Below are 26909 nucleotides of genomic sequence, written 5' to 3' on the forward strand. Positions count from 1 at the left end.
TGGGGAGTTTGACCCTTTTTGGAGGTCATGGAGGCCCATCATTCTCCATTTCAAAAGTCTGAGCTGGGGCTGGGATTGTGGTTCAGTGATAGATTGCTTGCCTAGCATGTGTGAGGCACTGGGTTCAATCCTCAGCACCACATAAAAATAAATAAAGGTATTAAAAAAGTAAGCCTGAGCTGTTGCATTTTATCATTCTTCATATTTCAGTTCTTCCCTCCCTGGAAAATTCACCAATGGATGAAAAGTCTATGACTTAATGTTCACAGGCAGCCAGGATGCCCATTTACCAGTCCACAGGCCATTTGAAAATTTATCTACCTGAAAATACTACTTAACCAGATTTGATTGCTATTTACTATTGATTGCTCAATGTCTTTGGCTACTTTGAAGGGAAAAAAACAAAAAAACAAAAAACTCTACAACTCTGAAGTTTGGAGAATTCCCATTTAGAGCCCAAAGTCAACCCTATTTAGTACTCAGTGGTACTAATGATAACAAACAACCACCACAATGCCTGTGCATATATTCCATTTTAGAATTTACACATCAACCTTCTTAATTTGATCAGTTCTTAATTTGATCTGTTCTTAATTGAGAACAGAGGAATTGAGAGTTAGAGATGAATAAATGTGATTTTAATTTTCAAAAAGAAAAATGAGGTATACTTTACCAACTATAGACAAATAGGTAAAATATTGATCCTGAGCAAGACTCTTGAATATGATTTTCAGATTCTAAGAATGGGAGAAAGAAAGTCATTAATAGGACAGTGTGAGTTTCCAAAAAAACAAAATGCATCAAAATAACTTAATTTCCTTCTATGATAAGGAAATTAAGTTAAATTATTGTTAAGTTTACAAATCAGAGAAGTTCAATAAAGTGTGCCTAAACTTCAGCAAGATCTTTTGACAAAATCTATATCATTATGTCTTATCAGGAGGATAAGAGAGAATGAAAGAAGGATAATCTCATTAGGTGACTTAAAAGTAAAAAATTTGTTGTTCTGATGAGTGGACCATCATGGCCTAGAATTAGCTTTCTATTGATGTACCAAAGAACTTTATCTTTTGTCTTGCCCTATTCAATGTTCTAAACACTAATTTCATTCAAAACCAGAGAACACCATGGCTATCAATTATGTGGATGACACAAAGCAAATGCAAGGGCTGGACAGAATTAAGATCTCAGAAGAGCCAGATGAGTGAGCCAAGTAACAAAAAGGATAAATGCTAGATTATATACTTGGGTCCAAAAATTACCTGAACAAGTTCAGTATAGGGAAGGTGTAACTTAGCTAGTAGTGCCATGAAAAAAATAATTAAATATTTTAGCAGAAAATAAGCCAGTATAAGTTATTTTGGTTGCCAAAAAAAAAAAAAAAAAAAAAAGCAATGCAGTCTTAAACTACTTCAAAGTCTCTAGAATAAGAAAGTAGTTGATTCCGGGCTGGGGAGATAGCTCAGCTGGTAGAGAGCTTGCTTTGCAAGCACAAAGCCCTGAGTTCGATCCCCAGTACCGCAAAAAAAAAAAAAAGAAAGTAGTTGATTCTGCTCTACTTCTTTCATCCCACACCTGCAGTATAGTCTCAAGGAGCAATAAGGATATGAAAAGATTCAGAACCAGATCACATGGCAAATCGTTGAAGGAATAGAGACAAGGTAAGGATATAATAAACATGTGCCAATATTTGGCTTGAAGGGCTATTACGTGAATGTAGGTTTGGGCTAGCTAGTTCCCTGAGCTCTAGGTGGAACAACCAGCATCAGTGAGTTCAAATTACAGGGAGAAAGCTTCCAAACTGTTATTACAGAGGACACTGTAAGGATCAGGGCAATCCAAATGTGTAAAGTCCCTTGAAAGGTGGATGGTGCCCTGACCCTGACAGTGTGCAAAGATGGTTTGGACTGGCACTTTACTGGGATCCTATATAGAAGATTAAAATTTGAGATAGGGGTTTAAAGATTGTCGTTAAGCTTTGACCGCACTCATGGAGGATCAGGATGCCTGTCTCTTCCCTGCTTCTGATCCAGAAGCACTTTACCACTGAGCTACATCCCCAGCCTTTTTATTTTTAAATTTTGATATAGAGTCTCACTAAATTGCTGAAGCTAGCCTGAACTTATCCTCCTGGGATTATAAATGTACTCCATCACACCCAGCTACCCCTGTCTTTCTGTGGTGACATTCAGGGATTGAAGGGAGAGTCTGCATATCGGGGAGAATGGAAACTCTTAGGGCTCAAGGAAAGGCTTGTTTATCATTTTCAATATAATAGCCTATGATTACTTATTACTTTAAAGTTTATAAAATATGTAATTTGTTCTCACACCACAAGGTAGTAGACATCATTAGAAACTAAGGCTTAGAGATATTTGCCTCAAACAGATGAGTGATGGAGTCGGAACCTGAACCCAAGTCTCCTGGCTCCTGGTTCAGAATCTTTAAATTGTAGCAACTGCTTCTGTGAACCCCAAGTTCATTGCATGGATCTCATACTCTTGGGAGGTACCTATGTTTCCTTGTACCAAGGATCACAGTTGAGACAGAAGACAGAACCTGGAGCTTCTGGATCCTAGTGTTAAGGTCATCAGCTAATTGGCACTGGAGATTTTGGCTACTGGCTAGCCTCTTTGTTGCCCCAGGCTGGGCTGTTGTGTTTGCCGCCTCCAGATGTTGTATCTGCTGTTGCCAGCCTTTATATCTGCCACCTCCGGCTGTGATCTGCTGCTCCCAGCTGTTGTGACACCTCCCACAGCCAAGCTGCTTTGTTCTGCAGAGTGACCAGAGTCAGAGCAGATAAACAATCAGTACTCTCCACCCCCAAACTGGCCAAGGCCCCTGGGGAAGAAAGCAGGCCAAAGTTCTGTGATCTGTCTCTGCCACACCCTAATTACATATCCTTCCTCTAGAGGGTGCTATTTTCCCCCAAAACAATCCCAGTTAAATACCAGGGGTAGCATTCTCAAGACCAGCCTGTGAGTAGTGAAAAAGACAGAAACAGGAACTCCCCTATCTTCCTCCTCTAAGAACTGATGATTCTTTCCCTAAAACAAAAGCCAGTCACACCTACAAGGATATCCAGCATGTTCCTTCAGCAAACACTAGTTCTACCTACTGCTTGGTACTATAAGCTCCCTAGAGCTGTCTTTTGTTACCTGCAAGCTCATTCATTTTAACTGGAAGTCACTTATTCTCCAGAATGATTGGATTTATCAGAGACTTTCTTGGGTGCAGGACTGCTCTTGAGTATGGACACTTTTGTTGTTATTGTTTTTTTTGGGGGGGGGTGGGAGTTGGTACTGGGGATTGAGCCCATGGACACTGAACCCTATCTCCAGTCCTTTTAATTTTTTATTTTGAGACAGGGTCTCAATAAGTTGCCCAGGCTGGCTTCAAATTTGTAATCCTCCTGCCTCAACCTCCCAAATTGCTGGGATTACAGGTATGGGACACAGCACCTATCTAGGACATGGTTCTTGTGACTTTTCTAACCAAAATTGGTCAAACCCTTTCCTCACCCCCATTGCTTCAGGGTAAACCTCATGCCTCTTAGCACAGCATTCAAGGCCCTTATTCAAGGATTTATTCTACCTATTGGCCTTACACTTGGCAATCTTGCACACATGCCTAGACTCCAGCTCTATAGAGAACCTCACTGTCTGATCCTTTCTACCTTTGAACCTGCTTTCATACTGCCTAGCTCTATGCCTACTTGATGACCTCTTGCTTACCTTTTAAAATCCAACTCAAGTAAGAATTAGTTGCTCTTGGAAGCCTTCCCTACCCTCAGAGAAAATCTTCTCTGGGCTTCCTCCTATCCCACCCCAACATGAGTTTACTAAGCATGTTCTTTACATATTACCATTTTACAGCACCATAGTGCTTTGAAATGTGTGTTTACTATCTGTGGTCTCTTAATTTAAGGCCACAGACTGACTATGCCACAGGCTGACTATGCCTTGCATCTGTTTCCCTAGAACCAAGTACAGTGTATTAAGAAAGGCTGAGTGAAGGGATGACTGAAAGCCTCGGCTTGTCCAGAGTGAGTAAGGTTGCAGCCTTGGTTCACCTCTCAGGAGATACCTACTGGCCATGGCACTATGGGAGGGGACCCAAATTTACATAGGCTTCACAAATGCTGCAGAGGCTTACAAATTCTTTTTTAGAAGATGGGAGAAAGAAAGCCCCTAGACATCAGTGCCAGCCCTCATCTGTCCTTTTGCAGTGGGGTGGTGTATCTTTTAAGTTACTATGGGGCGCTCGAGTTGATTATGCTAAATTGTGTGACTAGAGAAGATGCCTCAAGCCCCTCCCAGGAGAGTAGGCAGAAGGGCAGGGAAAAGCTATACACCATCTCCCCATTCCAGGTTGGAATAAGGGACCCCAAGAAAAGAGTAGTATTTGTTTTCTCTGCAGCAAGAGCAACTCAACTGTAAAGAGCTTTGGGAGACAAATACTAAATGCATCATTTCCAAATATGAACAAATTCTCTTTTTTCTCCTATACATTCTCCTCTTTTAGTCCCTAAATCATTAAAGATGCCCTTTTCCTCCCCCATAGCCACAAAGTCTTGGGATCATCTCACGCTCTCCTCCCTCCTCGCTTAACATTCACCTAATACCATGTACTGTGGATATATTCCTTGTGCCTCCTCCCTTCATTTCATTGACCTCCTTTGGGTCCTTCATATCTATTGTCTGAATCACTGCATAGCCTCCTAATCACCTCATCTCCATCCTTTCTCTCCTCAGATCCATCCTACTTCACCACTGAATTACTCTTCTTCAGTTACACCTCTGAACATGAATCAATGAACACTTATCAAGTACTTGGCAAAGCACTTTTACATTTTATTCTCATGACTTACGTAGGAGATATTAAGACCATAGATCCTATTCTATTTTTTTTTTTTTTTTTGGGGGGGGAGCTGGGGATTGAACCCAGGACCTTGTGCTTACAAGGCAAGCACTCTACGGACTGAGCTATCTCTCCAGCCCCCTATTCTATTAACAGGGAAATTAAGACTCAGTGAGGTGATATAAATGGGTTCGTGGTGGAACTGGACTCATGCTCAGGTCCACTGTTTCTCCAACCCTTCCACTTTTCTTTACACTATAATGGTCTCAGTTCTTTCCCCAGCTCAAAAAAACTTTAATGTGTCCTTATTATCTATCAACAAGAGGCCAAACTCAGGCTGGCATCTAGGACCTTCTGTGATCTGATCCAAAACCTCATTTCCAAACTTATACCCTACCACTTCTTGCCTCTGGCACAAATCAGAGGAAATTAAAAACTCCCCACTCCCTTCTTACCTGCCTTCACATGATTGTTCATGCTTTTCCATCTTCTTAGCCTCTGAACCCAGTTAAAATGATCCCTCTTCCATGAAGCCTTCTCTTATACCTACAGCTTTAAGTTATAGTTCCATTTTCTGAGTTTCCATGTATGTACATTTATACACATCAATACCCTTTAAGGCACATCTCTTGGTACATGTCACATCATTTTTCTTCTACTTCAAATAAGCTTATTGAAAGAAGACTCTAGGAATAATATATCTTGGTTATCCTAACAATTAGCACAATATATGGCACATAGTAAGGGCTCAGGAAGTATCTTATGAGTGAATTAATGAGAAGAAGGGGCTCCAAACCCCGCCAGCATAGGGGTTAACCTAGGAGAACTGGAAGGGACTCTGTCTTCATAGTAGGACTGAGGACATTTGCAAGCTTTTGTCCTAGATAGAAAGGATGGAACTTCACTCTGTCCTAGAACCTTTGGAGCTTTTTATTCCCCCTTCTTGTTTGTATCTTCTCTTGATTTTTCTTGTGATGTTTCTCTTTTTTCATATACACAAGGAAATCCCAGATAACTAATTAGAAATACTAAAACCAAAGGTTTTCATGTGTGATGATGTTGCCCACCATGTGCAGTTTGAGTTGTGTTTTCGTGCATTCATATAATATATTTTAGCATCTAGTGGGTGCCAGATTCTAAACAAAGCACTGAAATTATTGAGATGGATCACATAAGGTTCAGTCCATAAACTCCTTCCAAGCTGATAAAGGAAGTGACCATAAAACAGACAGGGAGTCATAAGTGCCATAGAAAAGGTATCAATGAAAAGCAGGGTGACACCTAGCTTAAAGAATCAGGGTTGGGGAGGTAACTAATATGTATTAACTGAGCGCCTATTATGTGCTAGGTACTGGAGTCAATTGTTTTTCTCTTTTATTGTTAACTCATGTAATTCCCCCAAAAAATCCTATAAGAATTTCATTGTCCCCATTCAGACCAAGAAACTATTTTGTAAGTAAAAGTCATACGCTGATATTTTTCTTCCTTACCCGATGGCCTTACTCAGGGAAGACCATGGAGAAAGGTGACATTGGGACTGGGCCTGAAAAAATAGGCAAGATTTGGATATTGGGGTTTGTAGGGGAGGGTCAAAGAGAATGACCTTCCAATGAAAGGAGCCTATGAGGAAAAGATATAACATTGAGGAAATCCAGGGCTAGTCAGGGAATAAGAAGCCATTCGATTGACACATGGAGAGCATAGGAAAGACCTTAATAGGAGAAACTGGAAAAACAATGATGAGATCTGATCCCACAATACCCTCCTGCTTTGTGGCCTACTTCATGCTTTTAAGGTTGGGTAGTAGCCACAGCATGGGTGTGGAACCATAGCTCCCTTGTCACTTTTCCTACAGGGCTCAGTCAAGGGTGCTGGACATCCTCTCACAGAAACACTAGATGACTTTCTTTTTTTGACCACCTCTTTCAGATGTTTATTTCAAGGATATGGAAGGAATGATGGGCACTGTAATTTACTGAATGCCTACTAACACTTCACATTTCATCTTTGCAACTATTCTGTAAAGCATATCTTATAATCTTTAAAATACTGATGAGTAAATTACAGTACAGAGAGCCAGAGTGCACAGCTTCTAGGTAGCAGAACTAGGATTTGTACCTGGTTCTGATCAGGTTTCAAAGTTTTTTCCACTGTAGCTTCATATTAATATTATAGTGAATTTTCTTTCATTGATCAAACCCAACATTCCACAACTGGAGAAGAGGACATTAGGTGATTGGCAGGAGACGAACAGGTAAGAAAATAATCACTAGCAATGTTAGCTGGGTATGATGGTGCATGCCTGGAATCCCAGCTACTTAGGAGGCTGAGGCAGGAAAATCACAAGTTGGAGGCCAGCATGGGTAACTCAGTGAGACTGTATCTTGAAATAAAAAAGGAAAAGGGTTAGGGATGTAGGTCAATGGTAGAGAGTCCCTAGATTCAATCCCCAGTACTGGGGGGCAGAGTGGGAAAAGAACACTAGCAATGATTTCCAGCATAATGCATCTGGTGGTTAGAGGCAATACTCTTTCTTAGTGGCTGCTTTTTCAGGCTGTTCCATGTTTTTATCCCTTTCCCCCATTTCTGTGTTTTGTGCTTTCCATTCTTTTCTCATCTCTGCTATTTTATGTTGCCCCATTTGCCCTGTCTTACATTTCATCCTGGCTGTTACTAAAGTGTTTGCCCCTTCTGTTCTCCTTTTTACCTTCCTTGTTGTCTTTCCATTCTCTACATGTCTTTCTGGATCATCCTTCTTCTCATAGTTTCTCCAGCCTCCATCCTAGAGGTCTGACTTTTTAAAGATGGTGATATGGAGGAATAATACAATTCTATCCATCTAATCTCAACTCTTTCCTTTTATTTATATATTTACTTACTTTTGGTACTGGAGATTGAACCCAGGGATGCTCTACATGGAGGAATAATACTATTCTGCCAATCTAATCCCAACTCTCTTATTTATTTATTTACTTACTTACTTATTTTTGGTACTGGGGTTTAGACCCAAGGACACTCTGCTGCTCTTTTTATTTTTTATTTTGATACAGGGCCTTACTTAATTGCCCAGGCTGGTCTCAAACTTGCAATCTTGCCTTAGCCTCCCAAGTCACTGGAATTACAGACATGCACCACCACACCTGGCTAATCTCAACTCTTTGTTTTCAAATTCTTTATTCTTTTACATCCCAGGACCTACTTGTCCACATTAATATTCTAAGCCCTAGATCCTCTTGAGTATTATCCTTATTCCTCTCTGGAAAAGTCTCTAGATTCAAGGATTTGGGAATGGGATCAGAAAAGGAGGCAGTTTTCCAAGAAAATAGGAGCAATGCCCACCATGGTAATTAACTCATCTAATTATTTTAGATTGGAAGGTATTTCTGAATCGGTCACTGTTGGGTAGATAGAAATAGGGAATTATGCCAGGTGTGGTGGGAGGCTGAGGCAGGAGGATCACAAGTTCAAGCCCAGCAACTTGGTGAGACCCTGTCTAAAAAAAATTAAAAAGGCTGGGGCTATACCTCAGTGACAGAACACCCCTGGGTTCAATTGTTAGCACAGGAGGGGGCAGAGGCAGAGGAGAGAAGGAAGAAGAGAGAAAGAAACAAATAGAGAGAGAGATTATAGACAGTACCTGCTCACTCTGTCCCAGAATCAGTCACCATACCCAAGTGCTATGTGTTGGGAGAGTCCTATGCACAGGCAGAAGGGTTTTGAGCCCTCAGTCTCAAAACTTGAGGCTAGGCTGTCTCCAAACTCACACTTACCTTACACAGTTGAGCCAGGTATGTGTCCATGCATAGTATTCTGGAGATAGTAAGAGAATCAGGCACAAAGATGTGTAAAACAAGGCCCAACAACAAGGGGCAGCAAGTGTTACCAGGAAGAAAGTACACTTCACTGAGATGCAAGAGACTCTGGAGCCAGTCTCAACTCTGCTACTGACTTGCTGTGAATTTGGGAAAGTCCCTAATCCTTTTGACTTCATGTTTTTCAGGGAAGAAGGTCATATCAGTTCCTTACTTCTCTAACTAGGGCACACACCCTTACACAGGAGGCTCTAGAGCTGCAAGATTCATTCTAGCATATTTTTCTCAGATATCAATGTTAAAAATCTTGAGGGAAAACAACATGTTAACATACACAAGTGCCAAACAAAGTAGATCACACCTGTAATTCCAGCTACTGGGGAAGCTGAGGCAGGAGGATCACAAGTTCAAAGCCAGCCTGGGCAACTTAGCAAGACCTTGGCTCAAAATAAAAAATCAAAAGAACTTGGAATGTAGATCAGTGGCAGAGTGCCCCTGAGTTCCATCCCCAGTACTGAAATAAATAAATAAATACTTATAAACAAGCAATGCACAACAGAATAGAATGAGACATTTACATTACTTAAGACCAAAACAAATCTCAAGGGCATCTAATGTATGGTACCTGCAGCTGATCTCTGTTGCTTCAGAGCATAATCTCCCTCTCCTCTTTCATCCAAAAAACATTGTTGGGTCAGTTTGTAGGTACTATGTTAGAAGATGACTAAGGTCATTTCCTCCTACTGTGGTCCAGTCCCATTCTTCCCACTGGCCTTGGTGGAGGGAGGAAACAAGTACTCAACCACCTTCCATCAACTGTATTATCTCTTTTTTGGATACCAAGTTCAACTTGAATTTGAGCTTTGAAGCCTCCAGAAAGAGATCAGCTGCACTAGGATCTGAAAAGATGCATTTCCAGGTTTCCAAATGTATTTTTTTAATTGATAGTGGTGGTACTGATTTAAACCCTGTGGGCTTCATACATGCTAGGCAGGAGCTCTACCACTGAGATACATCGGAGCTCCTTTCAAATGTTCTTAATGAGAGAAGGGGGAAGAGAAGAGGAAGGAGGTTTGGGTATAAGAGGAAGGGCAATAAGAAAAGCTCACAGGATTATGTAAGCTCTCAAGGTTAGAAGAAGAATGGGGTTGGGTTTGGGGTTCTTTTCAAACTTAATGTCTGTATTCATCAATCTCCCTCCCGTTCTGCCCCAAGGAAAATAAACAAATAGAAATGGAGCCAGATGCACACAAATCTTGAGGGGGGGAAAAAGAGGGCAGTGTGTGTGTCCAGAGGCCTGACTTTCCAGCTGGGTCACTGCTGCCTCTGTCTCCCACCCTCGAGTCTCCTTCCCCTTGGCCCTCCCATCCTCTGGCCCCAGCCTGACACCAAGGCTCTGGGCTGAGAAAGAATAGGCTTTTCTTCCCTTGTGTCAACGTTTGGAAAGTTCTCATAGTTTGATCAAAAGAAAGGATAAAAGCCTTCAAAGCATTTCCTGGGAGTCTGTGACCTGCGCCTGACCCTTCTGACCCTCCTGTGTGTTTTCCAGTCCAAGAGAGGGAGGGACAAAGAGATGGGGCCATGTCAGATGTTCTCTATTTAGGCACCACCACTGCCAGTCATTGTAAGTTGATTGGGACCAATGCCCCTTCCTCCATCCCAATCCCCAGGCGGTACCTTCTGTCCCCTTCTAGGAGGGAATAGTGTTCTTGCAGAAAACTTCCCAGAGGGTGGCATGTCAGTGACCCCCTTTTCTCCTGATGGGTGGGAGGATGACTTCTGTGGCACACTGCCTCTTTGTGCACCTGCTCTCCCAACCATCCACAGCATCCCCAGCATACTTCCTCCCTAAGTGGATACAAGTCATGGTGTCTGCTCCTAAACATCATCTAGGACAGGAAGGCTGCACATCCTGGGCTCTGCAGGGAGTTGGTCTTTTGTGAGGAGCTTGGCACTGTGCAGAGTTCAACTGAGGACAGATGCTGTACCACTTCATCCTCAGCCCCAGCTCCAGTGATCTGAGAGCCTGTTAGCCTGGCTCCATCTGGGTCCTCACCTCAGAAGGACATCTACTTGAAGATGTTAACCCATCCCTCCTCACTTTGAAGAGCCAGAAAAATCATTTATCAGTGCTAATATTCAGCTGGAAGCAGTGGCATATATAGGAATAACTCCTATTGTTGTTAGCCTAGTATTATCAGTAAGACATAAGATACTGAAAAGGTTCCCAGGGAATTGAGGAAAATCTGAGGGTCTGGGCTGGGTTAGGGAGGAACTGAGTGGACATGTCTGTTCAGGGTCTCCTTCATTTGTCATTTCTACCCTGGATCTGCATCAGTTATAGCCTGGTATAGGCCCTGAGGTTCTCCATAAGAGGTCTCTATGTTCAACTTCTCTCCAAAGACACTGATTGAAGCAATCAACTAGTTTAGATATTAGAAGTATCATTCCAAACAAAGGCACCTCAGGACAGTTCACCTCCACCCCAGTCTCATCTGAGTTTCCAGCAGGGGGACTGGCAGGACTACAGATAGAGGGCAGGGGCGGTGAGATTTGTAGGAACTTCACAGCTACCTGCCATTCTCCTCCCTAAACTGAAGATTTACCTCCCTACCACAAGAGGGCAGGGCTCTCCAGTCCCATGGAGTACCCTTGCCTGAGCAGCCAGCCCTCTTCCATAGAAGCTCATCAATGCCCCTACCAATACCCCAGCCCACTCCCTTTACTATTAGGCCGAACTATATGAAATTGCCAATTAACAATAAATGGATCTAAGGGCTGGGGATGTAACTCAGTGGTAGAGTGCTTGCCTAGCATGTATGAGTCCTTGTACCCCCCCAAAAAAGTCTCATATTAGTAATATTAAATGTTTCAATTTGATAATACTAACAATAAAAATAATAGTAATGCTCACCATTAGAATCTGGGGCTTTGCAGCCCACAAAGTCCTTGTGCAAATTCAAAATAATTCCATTTGATTCACACAGCCTCATTGGGTGGCAATAAAAGCAACAGGAAGCTCACTTCAAGGTCATAACTGACTTTCCAATCATTAAATCCCTCCACAGCAGCATTTGAGATCAACGACCAGTCAGGTCATTTTTCTTCTTCTTGCTGGTGAATGAACCACTAGGTGCTTAACCACTGCTCTACACCCCCAGCCCTTTTTATTTTTTTGAGACAGAGTCTCACTGAGTTACCCAGGCTGGCCTTGAGCTTGCCATCTTCCTGCCTGAGTCACCAAGATCATCCTATCCATTACTGACTTGCTATAATTTGGCTTCTACTGCAGTGAGGTGGGAATTCACTGATTTTGTAGACCGCTAAGGCTAGTCTAGGTTTTGGGATTTGGGGCAAATCATTTAAGTCTCTTAGTTTCCATTTCTTAATCTACAAAAATGTCCTAATAATACAGAGGTGTTGGGAGAATTAAACGAGATCGTGCATGAAAAAACTCTTCATGAGTCATGAAGCACTAAGTGTGTGGAGAGTCCCCAAAATGATAAGAAGATTGGCCTTTTTTGACTTTTGATGGGTCTGTTTTGCTGTGGTCTCCCCTTTGCCACATCAATGTTGGTTTTTTTCAGGCATCTGCCCTAACCCCTCTATCCTCCCTTCTTCAACTGTTTCAGCCACTCCCATGGATTCCACCTCACCTCTGCCCTGTGTGTACAGGCTCCCTCTTTCTAGGACCTTCCAATTTTAACATGTTCAGTCCCATGTCCTCTCTCCTCATGAGTCTCTTTTGTGTTGCCCTTCTTGTTCACAGAATTTATGCCCATTCAGCACCCAAGCTCAAAAACCTTAGCATCCCTCCAAATTTCCCTTCTGCCCCTTGTCCAGTCAATCACTGGATCTTATCAATTATGCCCTTGCAGGCATCTCTCCATGTTCTTTGAGGCTGCCCTAGATCACCCTCATTTTCTCTTTCACCTGAAATGTTGGAATAACCTCATGGTCCTGCCCCAGGCTCACCTTCCTCACCCCCAGCTCTTTGGCTACCACAGTACCTTTCTATAACACACTCTGATCCCCTCACTCCACTCCAACTTGTCAAGCCATTTGGGTCTCATCACAAAGCTGTGGGAGCCCAGCTTCCCACACACACTTCATGTGTGTGTGAAGGATTAATTGATGTAAAGTATGTGAAATCTGTAAGGCCCTATGCAAATAAGGATATTATTATACTACTTTGGAAATAAAGAGAAAACACTATGGAATTAAGGAAACTAAGACTCACAGAGGTAGGGTAACTTGTCAACATTTATTTAATAGCAAAACAGAACTTCTTTCTCCAAGTCCCATGAAATTTTTGTTTACATTGCTTCTCTAGACCCCAGTGGGCTTAATGATGCTCAAGCTAACTCCCTGCCTTATTTCTGTTTTCTCTAGAGTAACAGTATTTGTAGAATAGGATTTACTACTGTCACATAATTTGAGGAAGTTTCAGACTCACTGCTCTTTTTACCCACCTTCCTATCATTCCCAGGATGAGGCTTCCTCATCAATCTGTCAAGAGGTGGGAAACACATGTGGTGAGGATCCTGAAAAGGGCTAAGTCCCTCAGTTACTGTCCTCTGGCCTCTGCCATCCCACCTGCCCCCAAACTGAGGGGCTACAGGAAACTGGTGGGCTTCTTGAGGCCCAGGATGGTCAGGCCTTAGGAGATAAGGTTCTGTTACCTGATCTGTCACCAGAGTCTGGGAAACTAGAGAAGGAACAGGTTGTAGGATTTACTCCTTGGAGGTTCCAGGGTCATGATGGGGATCCCCATTTTAGAGAAGAAGAGACTGGCAAGATCCCAGCTGAAGACCCTTTTCTATATGCTTTTTCATCTACCATCTTGGATAGTGACAAAGGAGGGCTTGGACCTTGTTGGTAGATGCCCAAAGGTAGTACAGGATGCATGGAGAGGCAGAAAAGCTACTTCTCAAACTGCAAACATCCCTGGGGCAGCTGCCATAGGGATCTGTCTCCTGCTTCCAGGAAGGACCATTCTGTCTTTGAAAGAGAATAATCTTTTCTGAACTGTTCCTTAACTGTATTTTGTTCATCTTTGTGTCCTCCTCAATGCCTGGTGTTTCTGAATTTTTTTTAAGGTACTAGGAATTGAATCCAAAGGTGTTCTATCACTGAACTATGTCTCCAGCCTTATTTGTTTATTTGTTTGCTTGCTTATTATTTTATTGCAGGGACTGCAATAAAATTTTGCTTATTATTTTATTGCAGGAACACTCTACCACTAAGCTCCTTTTCCAGCATTTTTATTTTTTATTATTTATTTATGTGTTTACTTACTTATTTATTGTGGGGATTGAACCTAGGGTACTCTACCACTGAGGTACATCTCCAGCCCTTTTTCTTTTTGAGATAAGGCCTCACTTAGTTGCCCAGTTGGCTTCAAACTAACAATCCTCCTGCCTTGGACTTCCAAGTTTCTGGGATTACAAGTGTGCACCACCACACCCAGCTATATTTCTGAACTGAAAAGAGCCTGGAGGATTGACATTCTCCATTATCTTTCTTTTTTTAGGCTCTCTTTCCAAATGTGTATTATGCTTTGTCCTTGGGAAGTCTTTCCACCGAGTTTCCCCTTGAACTTATGGGCACTGGGGGAACACTGGCCCAATCCCCCCACCATCAGCCTTTACTCTAGACTGAGGAGCTATCTTCTCTCTAGTCCCTTAGTCCTCACTCCACACTTTCCTTGGCCTCATTTCATCCACACTCTCCCTACTCTTACAGTGAGGAGGGCCGTATGGGGAAACAGGCTCACAGTCAGCATACTGTGATTAGCTGAGTTGCCAGAAATACAGTCTTCATTGGAGATAGACATCTCTTTTGTGATGGGAAAGGGGAGAGGCAGAAAATGTCAGTCCTGGGCCCAAAACATCTGCAAAGCCAGATAGCACTGAACCTAAAGCTTTGCTCTGGACCAGTAGATCCTCCTAGGGCCTCCATGCTTTCAGTGCCTCTGTGACCAAGGACAAAAGGGATAAGTCTTAGGAGAAAGAGAGAGAGAGAAGTTGGGAAAGAAGGGCAGAAGAGAAGCAGAGGGACTCCATCTGTAAAGTTCGATAAGGACAGGTAGGACAGGGTACACAGTCAACCTGGCTTCTGCTGAGCTTCCCAGCATTTATAATTCTCTATCTTCCATCCATCCACCAGCCACACCAAATTTCTCTCACTCTGGAACTTACCATGCTTTCTCCTACCAAGAGTACATTGCAAATCATGGAGCCTCTTCCTTGGACCCCTTCCCAATCCACTTTGTCTGGTTAATTTCTCCTTTAGGTCTCAGCTTAGGTGGTACGTTCTCTGTAAAACCTTTAAGGGTGACCCAAACCCCCATGTGGACTGTGCCCTTCTTTGTGTTCCTAGAGTAACCATGAACTTCACCTATCTCAGTCCCTTCAGAGTGCCAGGATTGTGCTAAGTGGTCCACACAGTGCATCATTCTGTCCCCTTAGGGAGGTCAGTGATAGTATTGCTCTCACATAAATAGTATGGAAACTAGACTTAGACTAGCTGACCTGCCCATGAGGACTGCTAGTAAAGAAGAGGTGGCACTGTAAGTAGGACACAGGCCTGCCTAAACCAAAGTGTGCTTGCCATCTTGCTGCTCAGCCCTGTATCATAAAATGTTGGTGCTCGTAGGCCTTGCATGGCTAACTATTGAGCCCTTCATTTCACAGAAGAGGAAGCCAAGGGTTAAAAATGGTGAGGAACTTTCCCAAGATCCCACAGCTAGCTAGTGGGGCATCTTATTTTATATCATAATCAGAGCAATAACACTTGCCTTCATTCCAACTTCTTTCTTCCTTCAAGATCTAACCCCAGGGTCCCAAAGTACCAGTTGATATGGAGCCAAACTTGGAACCCATGGAGCTCTTCTCCTGTCCAACCATAGTCACAGTGAGATGTGTTCCATGTGACCCTCCCATCCAACAGACCTCAGGAGTCTCCTTCACCCCAGTGAAGCAACTGGTCCAGAAATAAGCCAAGAAAAGTTAGAATAAACAGCAAATAGTGAGTTCCCTGGGGAGTGAAAGGGACACATTCAATGATGTTCTCATTGGGGACTATGAAAATGGTCAAAGGAGTAGTTCCTCTGAGATAGTTAGAAATCCCATGGTTCACGGGGCTCTGAGAGTCACTGAAACTATCTCACAGGCCACCCAACCTTTGTTCAACAGGAGGCAAAAGGGGATCTCTTCTCATCTCTTCCTCCCCTATACACAGTAATACCTTAAAACCAGGAAATTCTTCCTGTTCAGTCAAATGTTATCTGCTGCTGCCTAAGCAATTTATTCTTATTTGCCCCGTTGATGGAGAGGGAGACACATAGTTACTCCATTCCTATAATTCATACTTAAGGAATCTAGCTACTTTCACTGACAGGTGTTCTCTTAACTCCCTTTCTTTCTTAGGGCTCCTGTTTTGTGTATAGAGAGCAACCTCTGATCCTCTCACAGAGAAGTCCAAGGATATCTACAATCACCCCTTCCCAGCTTTCCATTTATTCATTGTCCACATTACTCACTTAAGGAGAAGGATAGGGATAGGGATGGCACACAGACACTGACCAGATACTGAACTAGATTCAGAAGTGGGTATCTCACTTTTCTCTCCCAAAATAACTAACTGCCCCAGTACAGCAGGGAAGGTTAGTTTTATTTTGAGTAGACCTCTTTCTACAACAGGGGACATTTAAAAGGACATTTGGAGGCAGAAGAACCACACCAGAGCTGGGAGAGAAACAAAGACAGATGGATGATGCAGCACAAGCAGAATCCAGTAACAGGGGGTGGGGGTACATCTAGATAAGGAATGGAGAGAGCCAGGTACAGTGATGCACGCCTATAATCCCAGCAAATCAGAAGTCTAAGGCAAGAGGATTGTAAGTTCAAGGCTGGTGTAGGCAATTTAGCAAGACCCTAAGCAAATTAGCAAGACCCTGTCTCAAAATAGAAATTTTTTTAAAAAGCACTGGGGATGTGGCTCAGTGGTAAAGCAGCCGTGGGTTCAACCTCCAGTATCAAAAAATAAAAATTAAAAAAGCAAATGGGGAGAAAGAATAGAAGAATCCTACAGTCCTTTTGTACAATTTTTATCTAAGTGAAACATCATGGAGATAGGTGTTCCATAATTTTGACAGTGGAGCAAACTACTATCAACTTAGCTGTGACCTATCCACCCTCCCAGGTCTCCCTTGTGGAGTCAGTCCTCAAATCCCTGGGAACCCGATGGGATTTCTTCTCTTCCCCTTTAAGAGCATTTGCTCCAGACTGCTAGAAGATGCCCAAACCAGGAGAGTAGGAGAGGCAGACACACTCTCCACAGTTTCTTATACAGACATAGGATATTCACTGGGAAGTTCAGACCTGGGCATCTTGAAGGACTTATTCACAGAAGCCTATGAAGTTACTCCCTCCAGAGATCCAGAGTCAGTAGAAGGAATGGGGATGGTGGGAGGGTAGGAACTAGAGGCAGTGGAAGGGTCAACATGACTTTTTGAGGTTTTTTCTAGACCCAGAAACCAAGTTAAGATCTCTGTTCTCCCTACTCCCAACTGCTACCATGTCCCCATTTTTTCACAAAGAAGGTAAGTGAAAATTCTACAGTAGTACAGGGTCATCTGAGTGGAGCCAAGAGATAACTAGCACATGTACACACACCCCCTTAGGGCAAGAGACCAGTCTGTCCCAGTGTTGCCACCAACTGTCTAGACACATTGTCTCACTTCTTAGAACCTTCCTGGGGAAATAATAACTGTTCCATCTACCTCACAGAGAAGTGAGAGAATGAAATACCCAGAGTGCACTGGGCAAATACAAGGGATGGTCACCCTGGGCCTGTGTGGGGTCAGGATGGGGGTTAGTTATTCACATGTACTTCTATCCAGTGTGTTTGACTCAAAACTGGAGTGGGGATCCTAGCCTACCAGATTCTCTCCATGGGTGGAGTAGGAGTGGTAGAGCCGTGCTCAGAGTTCAGCAGAGGCTATGATATGGTTAATGTCTGTGGTTAACGTATAAGCAGGTGTGGTCTGGGGCAGCAGGACATTCCCCGCCCCAGGGCTACATTCTTGAGGTCACAACAAGTGCAAACTTGTTATAACCTGTGTTGGAGCAGCAGAGGGCAGCGGGGCACGAAGGGGCGTGGTGCTGAGAGGCCTGGGTGGGGTAGGCAGAGAAAGTGTGCAGGTGCATGTGCTGGCAGGCAGGGAGCATGGACGTTCTAGTCTGTGTGCCTGGCATGGCATGTTGCATCTAGGCACATCCACTTGGGCGTGTTGGGGGAGCCGTGTGTGGGGCCGCATAGATGAGTGTGTGCCTGTGTGCCTCTGCATATATGAGTCCAAGGGTGTCCCTGTGGTGGGAAGAGTAGGGGGTTGGGCAGCCACAGACCCAGGCTGGGCATATGGAAGGAGGCGTGGGCAGGCTGTGATTGCCCCTGCCCAGTCTCGGGCCTCAAAGAACCTGCATTCCAATTCCATCCACAGACTGCCCCCGCCTCTGGTAGCAGGGCCTATCCCCTCCTGTGCCCTCACAGTCTGCTGCCCTGTCAAATGCCCATCTCACCAGCCTGCCCAGGGAGTAGGGGGGTCACCCTGCCCATTCCCCCTGGCCCTGGGCCCACTCCCCCGTGCTCTCTGGGCCCTCCGGACACTGGGGAGGTTGGGGGGTGGTGGGGGGAGGCTCTGAAAGCAGGTGACTGTTTGGGGGAACTCGGGGACAGAGCCCCCATTGTGCCCGCCCCAGAGCCGCCTCAATGGAGCTCTCTGGCACAAAGGGGCTTTGACAATGGGCAGGACATTAGTATGCAGAACCAGCCCCTCAGCCCTCTCCTGTCCCACAGCCCAGGGGCGGGAGCTGGGGGGCTGCTGGCAGTGAGAAGACAGGCAGTGGGGCAGGACTGAGACTGAGGAGAACTTAGCCCACAGGGTCTCCCCTGTGGACACTGCCCAGGAATCAGGAGAGGGAGATTTGACTAGAGCCCCCAAACCTGCCATTCCTGAAAGAGGACTCTCTAAATGGAGAAAGCCACACGGATAGGAAGGGTGGGGAAGGAGCTGTGAAAGACCAGGCCCCTTGGTCCCCCAAGGACCTTGGTGGGCCATATGAGTCCCACCCATTTAGGTAGAAGAGCAAACACAGAGCACTAGATAGCAAGATCTCAAACCAAAGCCCAGAGCCACCACTGGCACAAAAGCTGTGTCTCAGAATGGTCCAGGCTTTTGGGGTAGGAGAGGGATCTGAACCCCCAAAATCCAGAGAGAGCATGTTGTCAGGGTTTGGGGATCTTGGGGCTTCTGCTTCCTTGGGGTACTACCCTCTTATAAGACCTCCAATACTGTGATGGGGAGAATGAACAAACCACTAAGAGGAAGCAGGCATGGTGATTAGGGACAACAGCCCCTATTCCTCTTCTAGGGAGTTCAGCCTAATTTGATGAAGGGGGAACAGCTGAGGGGAATTCTGCTCAAGGGCCATAAGTTATGATGAGTCCTTTCCTGGTATGTGTGTCTATCTCCCCATCTGCCTCCTTCCTTCCCACTCTATTCTCCCACCCAGGGATCCCCCAGCACACCAGCTGTCTTTCCCAAGGTGCCATGTTCTGTCCAATGTCACAGCACAAAGGGCAGAGATAAGATGCAGATAGAGGGCTCGTCCCTAGGGCCAGGAGGGACAACTGGGATACTGTACAGAACTGCTCTGCCAAGGCAAGACAGAAAAATCTCTTAGGTTTAGGCATATCCTCCTAGATTTATTTCTATTCTTTTCAGATGCTAATCAGGAAGTCTTCCCTGACATGTGCCCTCAAGGCTTTCTGCTGTACTCTATGAGCTCTGGGTGGGTCATCTTGGATTGCTAGGGGATAGGTTAGATGGGCTTCCTTTCCTCTCTGGGAACTGCCCCCCATAGAGTCTAGTTGAGAGAGCACAATCAGACTCCTGGTTCAGTCGCACAACTTTGCCTGGAACCTTGCACAAGTCACTTGCCCTCTCTGAGTCAAGAAGCCCCCTGTGTAACATGGAAGGATCACCTCTTTGTCTTTCTTCTCTGGTTTGATGGGCAATGGATTAAGAGACAAGGTTCTGGAATTTAGTAAGAGTACACATTACTGTGTACTGTGCTAAGCACTTTTCTAATGTATCATTATGAGAAACTCTAAAACATAGGCACTTTGTTAAAAGTACTGTTGTATAGATGAAAAACCGGAAGCACAAAGATGATAAGGCTTTGCCCAATGTCACATAGCTAGTGCACGGTAGAACTAATATCCAGACTCACATAGGTAGTTTGTCCCTAGTACCCGCATGATTAACCCCTACCCCCATACTCTCTCCCTAGTGAAGACATTCAGAAGACCTGGAGGAGGGAAATCAGTCAGGAAATTCTGATTGGTCCAGGGTCTTTAAAAATATTTGCAGAAGCCAAGCACAGTAACACATGCCTGTAATCCCAGCAACTTGAGAGGCTAGGACAGGAGGATCACAAGTTCAAAGCCAGCCTCAGCAACTTAACAAGATTCTGTCTTAAAGTTAAAAAAAAAAAAAAAGAAGAAGAAAAGAAAATGAGTGAAGCCTAGGAACCCTTGAGGTTTCCTGAAACACTTTCATAGGTTTTATAAGGTCAAACTTATCTTCATAATAATGTTAATATTACATTATTTGTTCTTTTTACTCTCATAATTTCAAGACTGTTCAGTGGAATTTTCTAGAAACTGCATATATTATACCATATTGAATGTAGCAACAGATAGGAGAAACCAACTTTTTTATTAAGCTATCCATTAAAAAGATGTGAAGGGTTGGAGCTGTAGCTTAGTGGCAGAACACTTGCCTAGCATGTGTGAGGCAATGGATTCAATCCTCAGTTTCACATAAAAATAAATGAATAAAAAAAGGCATTGTGTCTATCTACAACTAAATGTATTTCTTTAAAAAGATGCAAAAATATAAGACAATGTCATTCTTACTAAACTCACCATTTTAGAAAATGGGTATTTTTCACTAAAATGTGTCATTTAACAGGAAATGGAGTTATTGCTGTTATATTTTCAATGAATTAACACTGGGGAGATTTTATGTCTCCCCAGTGTTTTGTTGTTTTTTTTTGTTTTGTTTTGTTTTGTTTTGTTTTTGTTGTTGTTTTTCAGTGCTAGGGATTGAACCCAGGGACTTGTGCTTGTGAGGCAAGCACTCTACAAACAGAGATATATTCCCAGCCCCCCCCCCCAGTGCTCATTTCTAACACGGTAAATATTGATATAACCCTCACAAAGTTCTTGAGAATCTTCAGTAACTTCGAAGTGTGTGACAGGGTCTTGAGTAACAAGTTTGAGAGCTACTACACTGCTCTAGCTAATCTCAGAAGCTCACTATCTTCTCATACCAACTTCCAATGTCTTTTTTTTTTTTTTTTTTTTTTTTTTTTTTTTAAGTAATAGGGTCAACCAGGAAGATTTAGGCATAGTAAGAAGGTGTGTGCGTGGGTCTAGAACAGGGGACTGGGACCAGGGTTGGAGTCTAAAGAAAACATAACACTAAAAGGCCAGGCCTACACTAAGAGGTGTCCCCACATCTCCAACATTGCAAGCCCCTGCTCAGAGATATGTACAAGACCATGGGGCTGTCCCAAGCCAGACTCTCACCTCTAACCCCTGTTTCCACTCCAGACACTGGCTGACAAGACTGACATGAGACTGGAGTCAGACCTCCCTGGAGAAAGGCTCTGTGGGCCTGGACACCCACATGCTATTTTGTGTGTGTTTGGGCCAACAATGCTTGGAGGACAGGAAATTGGATGTTCTAGGGTCTACTGTTTGTAACCTTAGGATGAAGCCATCTCCTACTACTGTAGGAGAGGAGTCTCTCTTGAAGCTCCCCAGAGAGTTGGATTTTGGGGTCTTATATAGGATGCCCACATAAGCCTCTAAAGTCAGGGTTCTCCCCCCAAATAAGCAAACAGAAAGGTTTCCTGGCAGGAGTCAAGCTGGACAGTAGCCATTCTGCATTCTAGGAGCCAAGCATTTTGCTGGGTGCCAAGGAGTCTGGGAAGAGAAGAGATGCCTTGCTTTAGGGAGTTCCCTGAAGAGGTATAAGCCCTACCCTAGAGGAACGTCCAAACTAATGAGGAAGATGTTTCTTCCAACATCATCATGAATGGGGCATCCTGGGCAAAGTCAGAATTGTAAGGGAAATGCAAGATGGCAGAGCAGAGAAGGAAACAGGAAGAAGGTGGTTTGCAGGAGGGGTGCAACTTAGAATGGGCTAAGTGAGGGTCCTGAGTTGTGGTAAGAGTGTAGTTCTAAGACTGCCTTGAATATGGTCCCCTGGAACAGCTGAAGAACATAGTCCCAGGAGATACGGATGCTGGAAGGAAGGGGGAAAGGCATAAAGTCTCTTGAAAACCTTGATTGGCAAAACTTTCCAGATGAAAGTTTCCCAATGGAAAGGGCAAAAACTGATATTTCAAGATGACAGTTCCAGTGTTAATTTCATAGCAAAGGGAAGGAATCAAGGAGAGAGAGGCTGGAGTCAGGAAGGTCACCAAGAAGGCTGCCATAGGCAACCAGGCTGATGGGATGGACAGGCTAATCAGAGGACAGAAGAGGAAGGAAGACACTAAAACCTGAGACAGGTTGGGGCAAACCAGGGCAAGAAGAGGACAGGCAGGATGAGGAGGAAAAAAGAGACAGTTATGTGGGGAGTGCAGGGAGAGACGTGGGGATCGAGAGAAGCTGGTGGAAGACAGACGTTACTGAGAATGAATGAGAGAGGCTATTTTGGGGATGCTTGACAGCTCAATTCACATTTACAGAATCTGAATTGAAGACAGGACATCTGTTTGGTAAAAATTCAAGGGACTATGAGTGTGGAGACCCAGGCTCAGGTGACAACCAGCCTGCTGGAATAAAATAGGAAACTCATCCTAAATGACTTGATCATTCTTCCATCTTCCCAAACTCCAAAAGAGTGAAAGATAGAGTCCTAGGACAGAGTCTAAGAAAAACAACCATGCCAGGCTGAGACAAGGCCCAGGAGCCAGGAAAGATGACAGAGCAGAAAGAGTCAGAGAGGTGGGATAACCCTAACAGCCAACAATAGCACTTTTTACATGTTAACTACCTTCTAAGCCCTTTACAAATATTGACTCTTTTAATCTTCACAACTATTATTAACCCCATTGTATGGATGAGGAGATTTGTGTGGCTACTGAGTGGTAAAACCAGGATTTAAACCCAGGAAGTCTGACTTCAAGGCTGTGATAGTAACCAAATAGGAGGCCTGGGATAGCAATGTAGTCACACCAGCCATCCATAAGAGGTCCCTTGACAGTTGTCAGATAATCTCTATGGCTATGAACTTCATAGCACCTCTCGGATGAGCTTTTTTAGTGGTAAGCTTTTTTGTTTAGGGGTTATTTTTTATCTTATTTATTAATTTCCCCCCAGAAATTATCTTTCTTCCTTTCCCGATCTTCATTTCAAATGTCTTTCCTTTTATGGAATGTGCTTCCCAAAATCTAACCTACTAGAAGAGCTGCAAAAAGGCAGTCTGAAAGTAGTTTAGTCCTCTGGGGCCCCCACTTCTCCAAACCCTTTCTGAAGGCCACATAGTTCAGTTCTGACTTCTCTTCCACATTCCAGAGCCAGCCCCTCCTTCCCCTACCACCTCAAATCCAGGCTCCAGGCTGGCAGACACCCACGGGAAGGTTTCTCCCACAATCCCTTTCTCTTTGCCCTTTCAAGGTTCTGATGGGGGAGGGGGCAAAGAGGAACCAGCCAGGATGTACTCCATGAAAAAATGGCAGCAACTAGAGACTGAACTAAGATGAAGGAAGAAAAGCATTGAACCTCAACCTGAGGGAGAGACTGAGGTAACACAGTAAATTCAAGAAGCTCTCATTCTCAGGTGCTGCCCCCTTCAACCACATTTCACTGGGGACTACAACATTTGGATTCCAAATCTCCCTTTTCTTTCTAATCTTTCTGCAGTTTCATCTCAATGTTGTCCCTGTTTTAGGACTTCTTTCTAGTCCCTTCCAGGGCCTCAGTACTGTCCTGGACAGCTTGGCTTCAGCCTGGACAGTAGCACTGACCATTCAGGCAAGAGAAGAATCTAGGCCAGGGAGAGGAGGGAGAATGGAAGTTTTTTCTTCTGTCCTAAATAACCTTTGGCAGAAAATTTTAGGGGCTCTGTCACCTAATGTCTCTTTCACTCTCCACCAATGTTAGAGGCCTCAACCTATTTTTCCATCTTGTGTGCAGAAACCAAGAAGCTCTAAGGAAATGGGTCTTACTGTATGACCCACCCATGAGAACCCTAAACCCCCTTATCCAAGCAATCCCAAGATGACTCCAGATACCTTCTTCTGAACCCACCCAGATTGAAGTGTTCAGCCTCCCTGGTCCCTAGGGAGAACAAGGAAAGGAAGGCCTCTGGGTCCTCTGCCAATCACTTCCCTTCTAGCCCAAGCCAACAAAGCTGGAGCTGTAAATGAGCTCCATGTAAAGTGGTACAGGTAGGGCCACACAGAGGAGGTGGGAGAATGCCAGCGAAGAGATAGCTGATCCCCCACAAGCATACGCACACATACACTGAACGTGGGGCAGATGTTAGGGAGACATATTTTTCCTTCTTGGGGTAGGGGGCAGCAGTAGGATTCTGCATTAAAACTGTAGAAGGAATGGGACCATAACCCTGCCCCCCCTTGCCAATCCCACCCCCCCTCCCCGCAAGTCAGTGGAGTCATTGCCATTTGATATCCGCTGAGACAACTTGGCTGCTCTGGGCTCTGGGTGGGGGGTGGGGGGATGGCTCAGAAAACAGCAGCTCCTTTCAAGGCCCAGGTTGGCAAGAGCTTTGGAAGGCTGGACTGGCCCAGATCACCCCCAACTCCCCCTCCTTCCCTCCCTCCCTTACCACACCACCAAAGGACTCACAGGGCAGGGGGGAGCTGGCACTGCCTGGGCCATGCCTATTGCCTCCACAGTCCAGCCCTGGACCCTCTCCCTGGCAATACGCCTTCCCTCTCCCTCCTCCCTCTAATCTCCTCTCTGAAGAATCATCTAGGATCCCAGACACCTGTTTCCTTCTAGACTTGGTCCCACATTCCCAGTCTACAACCTGAGGAATTAATGAGCTCTACCACTTGGCCCAGAATGGTGCCCACCATCATGCCAGGAACACGTTCAAAAACACTTGACGATCAAGGGGAGAGGGTTTCAGGATAAAACTAAACTAAACTCATTGGTGGCTGGTTTCCTACTACCCACACCACACCCTCCTCAGCACCTCCTATCACCTCTTTCACTCAGACTACCTATGGGGAGTCCCAGTAGGGAGAAAAATAATTCAAATGCCACAGCAAGAGAAGACTGGCCAGAAATCTTTAGCCAGAATTTGTATTGATAAGCAAACTAATCAGGCTTTAGGCTTTGGATTCTTTGGGGGTCCAAATTTAAACTGGCTTCTTTACTACCCCCATTTCTCCATCTGCCACAGCCTGCCTAGGGCAGTTCATTTACTGGAATAAATTTCATGATACCAGAGGCCCTACCCCCACTTTTTTCCAGTTTTGTCCTACCTATCCTAGGGTTCAGCTCTCCTCCGCCAAATCAGAAAGTTCCAACTCTCATCTCCTTCCTAATACAGGTGCCCTTGGTTCATTCCTGGTGTGAGGAGGGATGGGATGGGAAGGGACATCTCCTTTGGGAGGATGAATTTATAGATCTCAATCTACCCTCTTGTTCTAGAAGGAGCTGCTCTGCTCCTTTTTTCCTGGAATTCTTGGCTTTAAACAGCTGGGTTGGGGGGGGGGCAATAGGGAAAGGTCTTGTAGTGGGAGCCAAGTTGGGGTGGAAGGAAAGGGGTCGGCAGGAACACAAGGCTGCTGTCTCCCTCTAACCTGTGTTTTTTTTCCCATGTGTGAACTGGTATCAGTGTGTGTCACTATGGTCACTACGAATGTGTCATTGTACGGGGAAGTATGTGAGGAAGGGGTACAGTCTGTGCGCGTGTGTGGGGTCATGCATGGTAATGTGTGGTGGTAGCTGTAGTAACTGGAAAAGCTTCAGGTTTGTTCAGTGGGAGGGACATGAGGAAAGGTCCTTCCTTAGATGAGAGAACTGAGGTGAACAACCTGGATAGAGTATGCTGCAGGAGGAGCCCTTCCCAAGAGGGTCTATTTGGTTGGAACTACCCAAGGTGGGGTTGGGGGCGGGGGGACTGGATTATATCCCTGAGGCCAGCCAGGGTAGGAATCAAGTCAGTGTGTCTCTGGAGAGTTAAATGAAAAGGACCCCGGCCAGGGAGGCAGCACTCCTTCATCAGGGCCAGGGTCTTACCTTGGGTCGAAGGTGAAGTGGTCCCTCGGATGGGCTGCGGGGCAGCGGGACAGATGGACGGACGGGGCGGGCAGGAGGGAAGAGCGGAGCCGTGCGACGGGCAGGGCCAGGACTCTTAAACCCGGAGCTGGGATCAGATAAGGGCTTGTCCAGGGGCCGGGGCCGGGGTCGGGCCGGCCGGGGGCAGAGCTGGGCCGGGCCGGGTCGCCCCCACCCTCCGCAGCGCTGGAGCCAAACTTTGTGTGAATGGAGGGGCCCGGAGGGGGGCCGGGCAGGCGGAGGCGGGGGGGTCCTGAGCCGACCAATGGGAGAGTGGAGCGCCAGACACGAGCGGTTGGGATTGGAGTGGTTTGGCCAAGGGGCGGGGCGTAAGGGCAGGGAAGAGAAGACCCAGACAGATGGAGGCCCAGAAACACCCAAAGACAGAGACCCAGACAGAGTCAGGGAGAAAAGGAGATGAAGGGACGATACACGAAGCGATAGAAGCCGAGCTGGCAAGATGACAGGGGAAGAGAGAAGGAAGAAATGGGAGGCGGCCGTATCAAAGACGTGGAACCAGAGGGGGAGCCGCGGGGGCGGGACTAGGGCGGAGTTCATGAGGTGGAAATTAATTCAGGACGGGTCCCCTGGCTCTGGCGGGCTGCTTCTTGGAGTGAGATTGGGCTGGCTGGGCCTGGGCTCCCGGGGCTACGGGCTATATCATTCAGCTCAATTTCTGTTATTCACCATTTCCTAAATAATTGGTGCGGTGCTGGATGCGAAATAAGAACATCATCCCAGACCAGGCTACGGCGGCTTCTCTTGGAAGGGAAGATAAGTCTGGAACAGGAGAAAAGTGCGGGAGATTTTTGAAGGCTGCAGAAAGGGAAAGGCCATTCT

The 26909-nt window shown here is 45.2% G+C and overlaps 1 protein-coding gene across 1 annotated transcript in view; it reads right to left on the reverse strand.

The window, feature by feature from the left end:
• The window catches only part of KCNJ10 (potassium inwardly rectifying channel subfamily J member 10), a 34106-nt gene extending 7842 nt beyond the window's left edge, over nt 1-26264 (reverse strand). Inside the window, exon 1 of the mRNA XM_079109748.1 lies at nt 26031-26264. The gene's annotated coding sequence lies outside the window, so the exon portion shown is untranslated. The remainder of the gene's footprint in view (nt 1-26030) is intronic.
• Between the last annotated feature and the right edge of the window lie 645 nt (nt 26265-26909).

This window comes from Sciurus vulgaris, assembly GCF_902686455.1.
Source record: "Sciurus vulgaris genome assembly, chromosome: 1".
Lineage (NCBI taxonomy): Eukaryota > Metazoa > Chordata > Mammalia > Rodentia > Sciuridae > Sciurus > Sciurus vulgaris.